General features: G+C 48.8%; 1 protein-coding gene across 1 annotated transcript in view; it reads left to right on the top strand.

Annotated features, from left to right (window-relative positions):
* The first annotated feature begins 619 nt into the window (after positions 1 to 619).
* LOC141155362 (uncharacterized) overlaps positions 620 to 14,269 on the top strand; it is a 172,702-nt gene continuing 159,052 nt past the window's right edge. The window contains exon 1 of the mRNA XM_073642240.1: positions 620 to 764. The gene's annotated coding sequence lies outside the window, so the exon portion shown is untranslated. The remainder of the gene's footprint in view (positions 765 to 14,269) is intronic.

Genomic DNA, 14,269 nt, shown 5'->3' on the forward strand with positions numbered 1-14,269 from the left:
TGTTTTTGGCATTTTTTGCCATAAAAAAAAACTGTAATAGTGTCTCCCTGACTGGTCAGACACCAATATATCTGTTTAAAAGATTCTGGTGTACGCCACATAACCATAACTGTGGTTTTGCAGTTCCACGGGTCAAATCTCTCTATTATCCTGCTTTTGGCATTTTTTGCCATAAAAAAATACTGTAATAGTTTCTCCCTGACTGGTCAGACACCAATATATCTGTTTAAAAGAGTCTGGTGTAGGCCAGAAAAATAGAACTGTGGTTTTGCAGTTCCACGGGTCAAATCTCTGTATTATCCTGTTTTTGGCATTTTTTGCGTAAAATAAAACTGTAATAGTGTCTCCCTGACTGGTCAGACACCAATATATCTGTTTAAAAGAGTCTGGTGTACGCCACATAACTATAACAGTGGTTTTGCAGTTCCACGGGTCAAATCTCTGTATTATCCAGCTTTTGGCCTGTTTTACGTAAAAAAAACAGTAATAGTGTCTCCCTGTCTGTTCAGTCACAAATATATATGTTTAAAAGATTCTGGTGTAGGCCAGACAAATAGGAAGTCTTGTGACTGGGGAGTTAGAGACAGGAAGTGAGTTGGGGAGGTCTTTAGTTTTAGTTTCGGTTTCTAGTCTGCTGAGAAACATGTTATGCAGTGTGCTGGAGGAAGAAGGAGAAGAATAAAATACAGATAAAATCTACTCTCCTGAATTCCTTGTACCTGTGGACACTACAACACGAGGATGGGATTGAATCACCTGCTGCTGTGAGTACTGACCCCTACTTTACCGCTTCACATGTCTGCGTCACTGAGAGACTCCATCATGGCTGACTACTTGCACACCTTCCCACAGTTTGATATGACTGATGTCATTAATCTCTCTCATAACTGGAGAAAACGGCTAAACCGGTTTGAGAACTTTCTGGAAGCTATGGACATAAAAGAGGAGAAAAGAAAGAGAGCCGTGCTCCTGCATTGCGAGGGCACAGGAGTCTATGACATATACAGCACGTTACCTGCAGCAGATACAGACACGTACAGCAACTGCGCCAAAGCTCTCACTGACTACTTCAACCCCAAACAAAACATCAGATATGAAAGTGACGCGCCCCTGGGCCTGTGTCGCGCTGCGTTGCGCACGCGGGAGCTTACCCGGAGCCGGATCTGTTGAGGGTTGTAGTCTCGTGGCAGTGACCCGGTCCGTGCCCAGGGAGTCAAACTGAGCGGCGATGTATCAGCGGTAGATGTTGGACGACTACGCCACCCGTTGAGTACAGCTAAGGAGCTGCTGCTGCAGGGCAGACCGCTGAGGCCGGTGGTAGGATTGTGCAGCGTCATAGTATAACCCCCAACGGGAGGGGTATGGCCTCAGGGCAGCCGACGTGGATGATGGGGGTAGCAGGAACCACTCGGAGACGGTACGGTGTAGTTCAGGGTCTTTACTGGTGACAAAGATAGACCCTCCCGGAGAACTGGCTAGCGATTGGGGCCTGGTCAGTCCTTGAGCAGATGGGATCTCCCCTGGCCAGGCGGAGTTGTAGGCCTCCCAAACTAACTGTACTCTTCTGGCTACCTTGCTAGAGGCGGGTATAAGTAGCCCACGTCCCTGAGTGTACCGTGTGGTGCTCACCCGTATGGCCGGTGACTCGGGTTTCTTGGCCAGAGGACCTGGAATCCCCTGCCTGACGGATTCTGCTGCTGGGTAGGAGTTAGTCCCCACAGCCTCGGACTCCGGGTCCGGTAAGAAATCTTCTCAGTCAGGGCGAGCTCTGCAGCTGCCAGCCCCTGACTCCTTGTAACACTGCTCCCACAGAGCTCCTGATGTTCTGTTCCTATATTTGCTTCTTTTCTCTGTCTCTACTTCTTCTCTACTCACTAACCCTGCCTCAGCCCTAGGTTTATATAGGGGAAGTTCTTCCCCTCCCAGGACTGGGCAGGAGGTGTGGCATGCATAGGATCCCTGACCAAGAGACCTCCCACCTGCTCTCAGACGTAATATCTCTATCACTGTGGCAACCAGACCCCTGGGGTGTCACATTCCCCCCTAGTGAAATTTAGTACTCCGGGACTAAACATATTTTTAGAAAAACATAACAAGGTATAAACAATAATAATACAATAAGAAAAACACATAAAGATGGTTACGGCGTGTCCGCAACCGGGTGCAGTTTTGAAGAAAAGCAAGGTGTCCATTTCACCAAAACAGGGAGACGTAACCAGGTAGGGGTCTGTCCTGCCCCGAGTCCTTAACAGTCTTTTAGTCCGTCCTGCGTTACGCTCCCACTATGTACACAGGATTCCCGGTAAATCCACCAAAGACTCCTATAAACAACTAGAAACACATAATTATACACAAGCAACAAGAAAAACAGGTAACCACAAATAAAACAATTTATACACTTCAAATCCTCCAACGTGCGGGTAACTGGCCTCTAGTGGCCCTAGTGGACCTACGGAGCTGACTGTCTGGCCCTGAACTACAGGGTGTAGGAGCTGTCAAGGGTAAATTGGGCAGCTGTCTACGGGCCCTTTGGCTCACTAGGGATATGGCAGGCTCACTGCAAGCAGAGGGTTGATCCTCCTGATCTGCTGGTGTGGGATCTTCTGCCTCCTGGACCTGCTGTTCTTCCAGCTCTACCTGTTGCTCCGTAGGTGCTTGGGATGCTGGTTGGAGGAAGGTGAGTACGGGTACCACAACTGCACCATTGACTTGAGTCCAAGACCGAGGGAAGTCTCCGAGCACAGTACTAACCATATCTTCCCTTTCCTCTACGGGTCGATGGTCTTCTTGTTCCTCTTCAGGGTTCCGTAGCTGTTCAGGACACTTCTTCAGGTGATCCCGGGATACAATGGCTGTGGTTTCCCCTCCGTCTTTACTGATGGTACAGACCTTCGGGTTCTCGTGGCTTGAGGGCAGTACGGTGTACGGGTCCTTCTCCCACTGGTCGTCCAACTTGTGGAGCCGTCTTTTCCTCTTCAAGACCTGCTCTCCGGGCACCAGGGGAACAGCAGGAGCATACTGGTTGTAAGTTTTCTCTTGTCTCTCCCTAGCCTGACAGAGACTTCGCTCCACGCTCTCCTGTACTTTCCGGTACTGCTGCTGCCTCTCTGTGTCCCAGTCTGCTTCTGGTGAAGTGTCCTCGGGTGTCAGGACTCCCATTTCCAGGTCAACAGGTAACTTACCAGGTCTCGCCCTCATTAGGTAAGCCGGGGTACAGTTGGTGGAACCTACCGGGATGTGGTTGTATAGGTCCACCAGATCGGGCAGCTTCTCAGGCCACAGACTGCGTTCTTCCAGGGGCAACATTTTCAGAAGATCCATTGCCACCTGGTTCATTTTCTCACAAAGTCCATTAGTTTGCGGATGATAGGGTGTCGTCCTTATCTTCCGGCAGCCATACAGATTGCAGAATTCGTGGAAGACCTCCGCTTCAAAGGCAGGTCCCTGGTCCGTCAGCACTTGGTCCGGGTACCCGTGTGGACGGCAGAAGTGCTGCTGGAAGGCTCTAGCTGCTGTTTGAGCCGTTAAGTCCTTGACGGGGACGACAACCAAGAACCGGGAGTAATGATCCACGATGGTTAACACGTAGACGTAGCCACTTCTGCTTGGGGTCAGTTTTACATGATCCAAGGCTACCAGTTCCAACGGCTGCCGGGTGACGATGGACTGCAGGGGAGTCTTCTGGCTGGCACGGTCCTTCCTCCTCAGGTTGCACGGGCCACAGTCTCTGCACCACCTCTCGATGGTTCCCCTCATGCCTACCCAATGGAACCGCCCGCGCAGCAGGAACTCCAGCTTCTTCCATCCGAAATGCCCAGCTCCATCGTGGTATGCCTCCATCACCATGGCTGCGTCTCGTCGTGGCACCACTACTTGCCAGATTAGTTCATGCGTCCGGGAGTTAACCATCCTGCGGCACAACTTCCCCTTGTAAAGGAACAGTCTACTCTTTTCTGCCCACAGTTGCTTGCCTTCCACCGGAGCGTCTGGGTCAAGGCGAGCCTCTGGCCGAGTCAGCATCTCCTTCACCAGCCGGACGGCAGGGTCACTGTCTTGCGTTTCCGCCCAGTTGTAGTGAGGTAAGGGGTTAAGCGTAGCGCCTTGCTTACTCCCTACCCGATGGGAATACTGGATAGTCCCATGACGGTGAAACGCGGGGAGTTCGACTTCTTCCAGTCCCTCTGGATCTTCTCCTACGTCCGGTAGGTTTGGCATCCTGGACAGGGCGTCCGCGTTGCTATTGGAGCGTCCTGCCCGGTATTTGATGGTGAACTCGTAGTTGGACTGGCGGGCCATCCATCTCTGCTCTAGGGCACCGAGTCTTGCCGTGTCCAGGTGTGTCAACAGGTTGTTATCCGTGTACACGACGAACCGGGAAGAAGCGAGGTAGTGCTTAAAGCGTTCGGTACTGCCCACACCACTGCCAGGAACTCTAGCTTAAATGAGCTGTAATTCTCAGGGTTTCTTTCGGTGGGTCGCAGTTTTCGGCTGGCGTAAGCGATAACTCGCTCTTTCCCCTGCTGGATCTGGGACAGCACGGCTCCTAGCCCGATGTTACTTGCGTCGGTGTAGAGGATAAAGGGCTGGCTGTAATCCGGGTACGCCAGGATTTCATCCCCCGTGAGGGCCATCTTCAGCTGGCGGAAGGACTCTTCTTCCAACTTCTCCCATCTGAAGGGCGGCTTCTGGTTCTTGGCCTTCCGGGACTGGCCTATCAGGAGGTCCTGCATAGGAGCTGCCTTTTTGGTGAAACCGGGGATGAACCTGCGGTAGTAGCCTACCAACCCGAGGAACTGCCGCACTTCCTTTACACTGGAGGGACTTGGCCATTCCTTAATTGCGGTGATCTTATCAGGGTCGGGAGCCACTCCGTCAGCGCTCACCACGTGTCCCAGGTACTGCACCTTTGGTTTCAGGAGGTGACACTTGGAGGGTTTCACCTTTAGGCCGTAGCTTGCCAGAGCTTCGAACACTTCCGCCAGGTGTTTCAGGTGGTCCTCATAAGTCTTAGAATATACGATGACATCGTCCAGGTACAACAGGACCGTCTCGAAGTTTCTGTGGCCCAGACAGCACTCCATTAATCGTTGGAAGGTTCCTGGTGCGTTGCAGAGTCCGAACGGCATGCAGGTAAACTCGCTAAGTCCCATCGGGGTGGTGAATGCGGTCTTCTCCCGGTCCGCCTCTGCTACAGGAACCTGTCAGTACCCACTAGTGAGATCCAAGGTAGAGAAGAAGTTAGCAGATCTTAAAGCAGCCAAAGACTCCTCTATCCTTGGTAAGGGGTACGCATCCTTGTGTGTGATACGGTTGATTTTCCGGTAATCTACACACATCCTCATGGTGTTGTCTTTCTTTTTGACTAAGACTAGTGGAGCTGCCCAGGGGCTACAGCTATCCCTGATCACCCCAGCCTCCTTCATGTCTCTAAGCATCCCCTTGGCGTGTTGGTAGTGTGCAGGGGGTACGGGTCGATACCTCTCTTTTATGGGAGGATGGTCTCCCGTGGGGATGTGGTGTTCTACCCCCTTGACTCGCCCGAAGTCTAACGGGTGTTTACTAAACACTCTCTCGTACTCTTGAACCACCCGATAGACTCCCTGTTTCTGGTGTGAGGGAGTGGAGTCAGTACCCAAATGTAGTTGCTGACACCAGTCCTCCATTGTTTTCTTAGAGCCATTACCTTCCTCCGGGTGAGATGGAGGCAAGGGTTCCACAGATTGTATAGCATTTTGGTTAATGGTATATAATTTGGCTCTTTTTGGAGCACTCGCTGCTCGCCGGAGCTGGCGTTCTTGGCAACCTGCTGTAAAAGGAAAATCACCTCTGCAAGACAATTTTCAATTACATTAGTTCCTAGAGTTATCTTTGGGTGACTCTCGTGTTTGTCAACATCTACAATGATCAGTCCCTGTGCTGCCAGTTCAACTCTACCAATTTTAATGGTCACCTCTTTAAATCCGATCTGTGGCACGGGCTGACCATTGCTGGCGATGATACTCAAGTCGTCGTCAGGGTAGCGGGTAATATCCGAGTCATTCCAGTACTGCTTGAAGAGCACGTACGGGATGGTGGTGACCTGTGACCCGGTGTCCAGTAGGGCACTCATAGGAATGCCATCCAGTACCACAGGCAAGACTGGACGTCCTCCCACATATTTGTCGCGCCAGTTCGATGGGCCTGATGATATTTTTCCTAGGGGTTGGCCCTCTACCCTAGGTTGTGCCAGTTTAAAGGACAGTACCTTGCCATATGTCCGGGTTGATTACAGCGGCGGCAGATGGGTCGTCCGTCCTCGTTGTATCGGTCGCTGGGTCTTCCTCTGGCCGGTGGGGTCCTCCTTGGTCGACGCCACGGGATGTCCTCCGGTCCGGATGCCAGCTGGATCTTCCCTGGAGTAGAAACCTGTAAAGACTGCACAGTTCGGGTTAGCGCAGCAACGCTTTTAGCTAGCTCTTGGACCTGATGGTGCAGGTCTGGAGCCGGGTCATTGTTCAAAGCCTGCGCATCAGCTCCCACAGGCCCTGCCGACAAGGGCGCCGCCTCCTGGTGGTAAGTGGTAGTGGGGCGTCTGGGGGTCACAACGCCACTTGGTGCCGGTTCTCGAAGCACCCGGATGGCTCTGTTCTTGAACTGTGCAAATCCCAGATGAGGGTCCTGTAAGGCCATTGCCCGCAACTGGGTTCGGTGGGCATTGCAATATAAACCCTCTATAAATTGTTCAGTCAACAGCCTGTCCTCGTCTCCCACGCCGTCAGGGTCGGTCTGCTTAATGGCTCTCAGGGCCTCTTGTAGGTTCAGGGCATAGTCCCTTATACTCTCATGTGCCCGCTGTTTGCACCCGTAGAATCTAAGCTTGATCTCGGCTGAGGTACGGGTATCAAAGGTGTCCCTCAGCCGGGTTAGTATCCCTGCAACAGTCCTCCCCCCAGGTGGCCAGGACTTTACCTCCCTTCGGGCTGCCCCAGTTAATTGGGCCACCAGGATGCTCACTTTTTGCTCTTCTGTGAGGGGGTACACCTGGAAGAGGCTATCCAGCTTTTCTCTAAAGTCATGCAGGGTATGTGACTCCCCTGAGTACTGGGGTAGCCAGGCCGCTCCCGGGATATAGGGCATGGTGAAAGGCATGACTGCAGCAGCGGTGGCGCTGGCGGGGGTTGAGGCAGTGAAGCTCTCCTCCATATCCGACATCCTCCTCCCCCCTAGTGGACCGTGGGCTACCTTGCGATGATCCTCTTCCGTAGGCCGCGGCTCCGCAGTAGATCGTCAGGGTTGAGGACCTTCCGTCGCGCTCCTGTGACGTCGGCGTCTGCTGGGCTCCTTCCAGGACCTTACGCGACGTCCAGACGTGAGGCGGGGCTTCAGTTCTCGCGCGCTTTCGGAGTCCACGCCCCTCTTCTTCCCGCGCGACGTCTTCAAGATGGCGTCCAACGGCGGGAAAACTCCACGGAAGGCGGGAAGAAGGCTGGAAATGGCGCCGGATGGCGGGAATCTTCACCGATGGCGGGAAGAAGGCTGAAGATGGCGCCGGATGGCGGGAATCTTCACCACAGGTAAGTTTGAACAGTCTTTTTCAGGCACGCAGTACCCGGTGGTTGCGGGCACGAAATCCTGCCGACTACGCCAAAAGTTGACGCGCCCCTGGGCCTGTGTCGCGCTGCGTTGCGCACGCGGGAGCTTACCCGGAGCCGGATCTGTTGAGGGTTGTAGTCTCGTGGCGGTGACCCGGTTCGTGCCCAGGGAGTCAAACTGAGCGGCGATGTATCAGCGGTAGATGTTGGACGACTACGCCACCCGTTGAGTACAGCTAAGGAGCTGCTGCTGCAGGACAGACCGCTGAGGCCGGTGGTAGGATTGTGCAGCGTGATAGTATAACCCCCAACGGGAGGGGTATGGCCTCAGGGCAGCCGACGTGGATGATGGGGGTAGCAGGAACCACTCGGAGACGGTACGGTGTAGTTCAGGGTCTTTACTGGTGACAAAGATAGACCCTCCCGGAGTACTGGCTAGCGATTGGGGCCTGGTCAGTCCTTGAGCAGATGGGATCTCCCCTGGCCAGGCGGAGTTGTAGGCCTCCCAAACTAACTGTACTCTTCTGGCTACCTTGCTAGAGGCGGGTATAAGTAGCCCACGTCCCTGAGTGTACCGTGTGGTGCTCACCCGTATGGCCGGTGACTCGGGTTTCTTGGCCAGAGGACCTGGAATCCCCTGCCTGACGGATTCTGCTGCTGGGTAGGAGTTAGTCCCCACAGCCTCGGACTCCGGGTCCGGTAAGAAATCTTCTCAGTCAGGGCGAGCTCTGCAGCTGCCAGCCCCTGACTCCTTGTAACACTGCTCCCACTGGGCTCCTGATGTTCTGTTCCTATATTTGCTTCTTTTCTCTGTCTCTACTTCTTCTCTACTCACTAACCCTGCCTCAGTCCTAGGTTTATATAGGGGAAGTTCTTCCCCTCCCAGGACTGGGCAGGAGGTGTGGCATGCATAGGATCCCTGACCAAGAGACCTCCCACCTGCTCTCAGACGTAATATCTCTATCACTGTGGCAACCAGACCCCTGGGGTGTCACAAAAGATACAAGTTCAGGATTGCTAAGCAGCTTCCAGAAGAATCCATAGACACCTATGTCACACGGCTAAAAGAGCTAGCACATGGATGTGCATTTACGGACGTAGATGATGAAATTCTAACTCAAGTAATTGTCACCTGCTGGTCTAGCAATATAAGACGTAAAGCTTTGCAGCAGGATCTCTCTGCATGATTTGCTCAAGATGGCTGTGCTATAGAGATAGCAGATCATCAGGCCACTGCCATGGAGAATGGGGATAATTTACATGTGCATAATCTCAAACATAAAAGTGCACAAGACAAGCAAACCCCGAAACAGAAGAAGTGCTATAGATGTGGACAAGATTTCCCTCACCCCCTGAACAGATGTCCAGCTATGGGACAAATATGCAGTAAATGCGGAAAAGGGAACCATTTTGCAGCTGTCTGCAAGTCAGCGCACAACAAGTCTCCTCTACCTATGACAAAGCCCGCAAATGTAAAGATGGTGAATCAGGATGTAGAAGAAATGTCTGTGGCTGAGAATTATGTGTTCACTACCTCTGTCACTGGCTCAGTACAGTCTCCCTGTATCACGCTCACCCTCTGCAACACTGATATCACTTTTACAATAGATACGGGAGCTTCAGTGGATATCATAGACAGCAATGCATATGAACAATTGAAAACAAAGCCAGTCCTACAGCAAGTGCATACTAAGATCTTTCCATACGGATCTAAAACACCTCTAGTTACAATGGGACAATTTGACGCTGAACTTAGCCATACAGAAAACAGGCAGACAACCACTTTTCATACATTGCACGGATCAGGAGGCTGTCTTCTCAGTTATCACACTGCCTTGAAACTAGGACTCATCCAGATTATTCATACCATAACTGATACTGCGGATCTGGATGTACAAGCCATGGTGAACAGCTTTCCCTCCCTATTTAGTGGATTGGGAAAACTAAAGGACTCTCAAGTGCATCTTCATGTGGATGACAGTGTTCATCCAGTAGCACAGGCTCACAGGCGTATTCCATTTCACCTGAGAAAGAAGGTAGAAAGGGAACTCCAATTGCTCATGGATGAGGACGTTATTGAAACTGTTACTGGTTCCCCTCCGTGGGTCTCTCCACTTGTGGTAGTTCCAAAACCAAAGACTCCAGAGCAGGTGAGACTGTGTGTTGATATGTGCCTGCCCAACACCACTATTCAGAGAGAAAGACATATCTCACCCACAATTGATAACATCATCCACTTATTAAATGGAGCAACAGTCTTTTCAAAGCTCGACCTCAATAAGGGCTATCATCAATTGGAACTGAGTCCAGAATCCAGATACTTGACAACATTTTCCACCCATGTGGGTCTCCGAAGATACAAGAGATTGACCTTTGGGGTCTGCTCAGCAGCGGAAATTTTTCAAGATACGATAAGAAGCGTCATCCAACACATTCCAAATGCCTTTAATTACAGTGATGATTTATTAGTTTTTGGGAAAACTCAAGCTCAACACAACCGTGCTCTATATGCATTTTCGAATGCCTGCTCTCTGCTGGACTCACTTTAAACAAAGAGAAATGTGAATTTGATAAAAGTTCATTGGAGTTCTATGGTCACATTTTCTCGGCGGAAGGAGTACAACCTGATCCCAAGAAAGTGGAATCTATTAGAGCAGCCGCAATTCCACAGAATGCCAGCGAGGTGCGCTCTTTTCTTGGAATGGCAAGCTACTGTGCTAGATACATTTCAAATTTTTCAACAATCAGCACTCCATTAAGGGAACTTACAAAACAAAGCTGTGTTTTTCAATGGTCCCAAGACTGTCAGGCATCTTTTGACACAATTAAGAACGAACTCTGCTCAACAACAACCATGGCCTATTTTAATCCAGCTCTTTGAACCGAACTGATTGTGGACGCCAGTCCCTTGGGACTGGGTGCCATTTTAGCGCAATACAAGGATGACAATCAAAATCCCCACATCATTTCTTATGCAAGTAAAAGCTTAATAAACACTGAAAGAAAATATTCACAACCTGATAAAGAAAGCTTAGCAGTTGTCTGGGGATGTGAACACTTTCACTTATTTCTCTATGGAGCTCCCTTCACCATTGTCACAGATCATCAAGCCCTCCTCACAATTTTTGGAAATCCCAGAGGTAAAATGCCTGCACGGATCGAACGATGCGGTCTACGTCTACAGGACTACAATTATAAAATTGTTCACAAACCTGGAAAATACAGTAATCCGGCTGATTATCTCTCAAGACATCCTACGAATGATGATCTTCCTGTACAGTCCTCCATTGAAGAATACATTTATTTTTTTGCAGCTCACGCAGTGCCAAAAGCACTTTCTATTGATCAGTTTGTGAATACAACAACAAGTGACAAGACACTCTGTGCCTTAATACAAATCATTCAAAATCGAAGGTGGCATGAAATTCAAAAGGCAAAATTTCCCAGTTCTGGGATTGATCTGAAAGAATTAAAATTATTCTCAAATGTACGTGAGGAATTGTCAGTCACTGAAGAACACCTCATCCTTCGAGGTACCAAACTGGTTGTACCTAAGGCCTTGCGCAACTTAGTCATACAAATAGCACACGAAGGTCATCCAGGAATTGTTGGCACAAAAGAGTTACTCAGAGAAAATGTGTGGTTCCCAAATATGGATAAATTGGTGGAAGAGAAGAGTACACACTGCTCCACTTGTCAGCTAATTACTGCATCATCAAACTTAGAACCATTACAAATGTCTCCGTTACCCACCGCTGTCTGGGAGGAAGTGGCAGTCGACATACAGTACAGACCAAAAGTTTGGACACACCTTCTCATTTAAAGATTTTTCTGCATTTTCATGATTATAAAAATTGTACATTCACACTGAAGGCATCAAAACTATGAATTAACACATGTGGAATTATATGCTTAACAAAAAAGTGTGAAACAACTGAAAATATGTCTTATATTCTAGGTTCTTCAAAGTAGCCACCTTTTGCTTTGATGACTGCTTTGCACACTCTTGGCATTCTCTTGATGAGCTTCAAGAGGTAGTCACCGGAAATGGTTTTCACTTCACAGGTGTGCCCTGTCAGGTTTAATAAGTAGGATTTCTTGCCTTATAAATGGGGTTGGGACCATCAGTTGTGTTGTGCAGAAGTCTGCTGGATACACAGCTGATAGAATTTGTATTACGGCAAGAAAAAAGCAGCTAAGTAAAGAAAAAGGAGTGGCCATCATTACTTTAAGAAATGAAGGTCAGTCAGTCTGAAAAATTGGGCAAACTTTGAAAGTGTCCCCAAGTGCAGTTGCAAAAACCATCAAGCGCTACAAAGAAACTGGCTCACATGAGGACCGCCCTAGGAAAGGAAGACCAAGAGTCACCTCTGCTTCTGAGGATAAGTTTATCCGAGTCACCAGCCTCAGAAATCGCAGGTTAACAGCAGCTCAGATTAGAGACCAGGTCAATGCCACACAGAGTTCTAGCAGCAGACACATCTCTACAACAACTGTTAAGAGGAGACTTTGTGCAGCAGGCCTTCATGGTAAAATAGCTGCTAGGAAACCACTGCTAAGGACAGGCAACAAGCAGAAGAGACTTGTTTGGGCTAAAGAACACAAGGAATGGACATTAGACCAGTGGAAATCTGTGCTTTGGTCTGATGAGTCCAAATTTGAGATCTTTGGTTCCAACCACCGTGTCTTTGTGTGACGCAGAAAAGGTGAACGGATGGACTCTACATGCCTGGTTCCCACCGTGAAGCATGGAGGAGGAGGTGTGATGGTGTGGGGGTGCTTTGCTGGTGACACTGTTGGGGATTTATTCAAAATTGAAGGCATACTGAGCCAGCATGGCTACCACAGCATCTTTCAGCGGCATGTTATTCCATCCGGTTTGCGTTTAGTTGGACCATCATTTATTTTTCAACAGGACAATGACCCCAAACACACCTCCAGGCTGTGTAAGGGCTATTTGACCAAGAAGGAGAGTGATGGGGTGTTACGCCAGATGACCTGGCCTCCACAGTCACCAGACCTGAACCCAATCAAGATGGTTTGGGGTGAGCTGGACCGCAGAGTCAAGGCAAAAGGGCCAACAAGTGCTAAGCATCTCTGGGAACTCCTTCAAGATTGTTGGAAGACCATTTCCGGTGACTACCTCTTGAAGCTCAACAAGAGAATGCCAAGAGTGTGCAAAGCAGTTATCAAAGCAAAAGGTGGCTACTTTGAAGAACCTAGAATATAAGACATATTTTCAGTTGTTTCACACTTTTTTGTTAAGTATATAATTCCACATGTGTTAATTCATAGTTTTGATGCCTTCAGTGTGAATGTACAATTTTCATAGTCATGAAAACACAGAAAAATCTTTAAGTGAGAAGGTGTGTCCAAACTTTTGGTCTGTACTGTAGTATGATAGACCAGATGGTTCATCATTGTATGTAGTATCATAGACCAGATGGTCTATCATTGTATGTAGTATGATAGACCAGATGGTTTATCATTGTATGTAGTATGATAGACCAGATGGTTTATCATTGCATGTAGTATGATAGACCAGATGGTCTATCATTGTGTGTAGTATGATAGACCAGATGGTTTATCATTGTATGTAGTATGATAGACCAGATAGTTTAACATTGTATGTAGTATGATAGACCAGATGGTTTATCATTGTATGTAGTACGATAGACCAGATGGTTTATCATTGTATGTAGTATGATAGACCAGGTGGTCTATCATTGCATGTAGTACGATAGACCAGATGGTTTATCATTGTATGTAGTATGATAGACCAGATGGTTTATCATTGTATGTAGTACGATAGACCAGATGGTTTATCATTGTATGTAGCATGATAGACCAGATGGTCTATCATTGTATGTAGCATGATAGACCAGATGGTTTATCATTGTATGTAGTATGATAGACCAGATGGTCTATCATTGTATGTAGTATGATAGACCAGATGGTTTATCATTGTATGTAGTATGATAGACCAGATGGTTTATCATTGTATGTAGTACGATAGACCAGATGGTTTATCATTGTATGTAGTATGATAGACCAGATGGTCTATCATTGTATGTAGTATGATAGACCAGATGGTTTATCATTGTATGTAGTATGATAGACCAGATGGTCTATCATTGTATGTAGTATGATAGACCAGATGGTTTGTCATTGTATGTAGTATGATAGACCAGATGGTTTATCATTGTATGTAGTACTATAGAACAGATGGTCTATCATTGTATGTAGTATGATAGACCAGATGGTTTATCATTGTATGTAGTATGATAGACCAGATGGTTTATCATTGTATGTAGTATGATAGACCAGATGGTTTATCATTGTATGTAGTATGATAGACCAGATGGTTTATCATTGTATGTAGTATGATAGACCAGATGGTTTATCATTGTATGCAGTATCATTGTCGGCAGGATTTCGTGCCCGCAACCACCGGGTACTGCGTGCCTGAAAAAGACTGTTCAAACTTACCTGTGGTGAAGATTCCCGCCATCCGGCGCCATCTTCAGCCTTCTTCCCGCCATCGGTGAAGATTCCCGCCATCCGGCGCCATTTCCAGCCTTCTTCCCGCCTTCCGTGGAGTTTTCCCGCCGTTGGACGCCATCTTGAAGACGTCGCGCGGGAAGAAGAGGGGCGTGGACTCCGAAAGCGCGCGAGAACTGAAGCCCCGCCTCACGTCC

This window comes from Phyllobates terribilis, unplaced genomic scaffold (genome assembly GCF_046119375.1).
Source record: "Phyllobates terribilis strain yellow unplaced genomic scaffold, ASM4611937v1 Scaffold_7__3_contigs__length_470593459, whole genome shotgun sequence".
In the NCBI taxonomy this organism is placed as follows: domain Eukaryota; kingdom Metazoa; phylum Chordata; class Amphibia; order Anura; family Dendrobatidae; genus Phyllobates; species Phyllobates terribilis.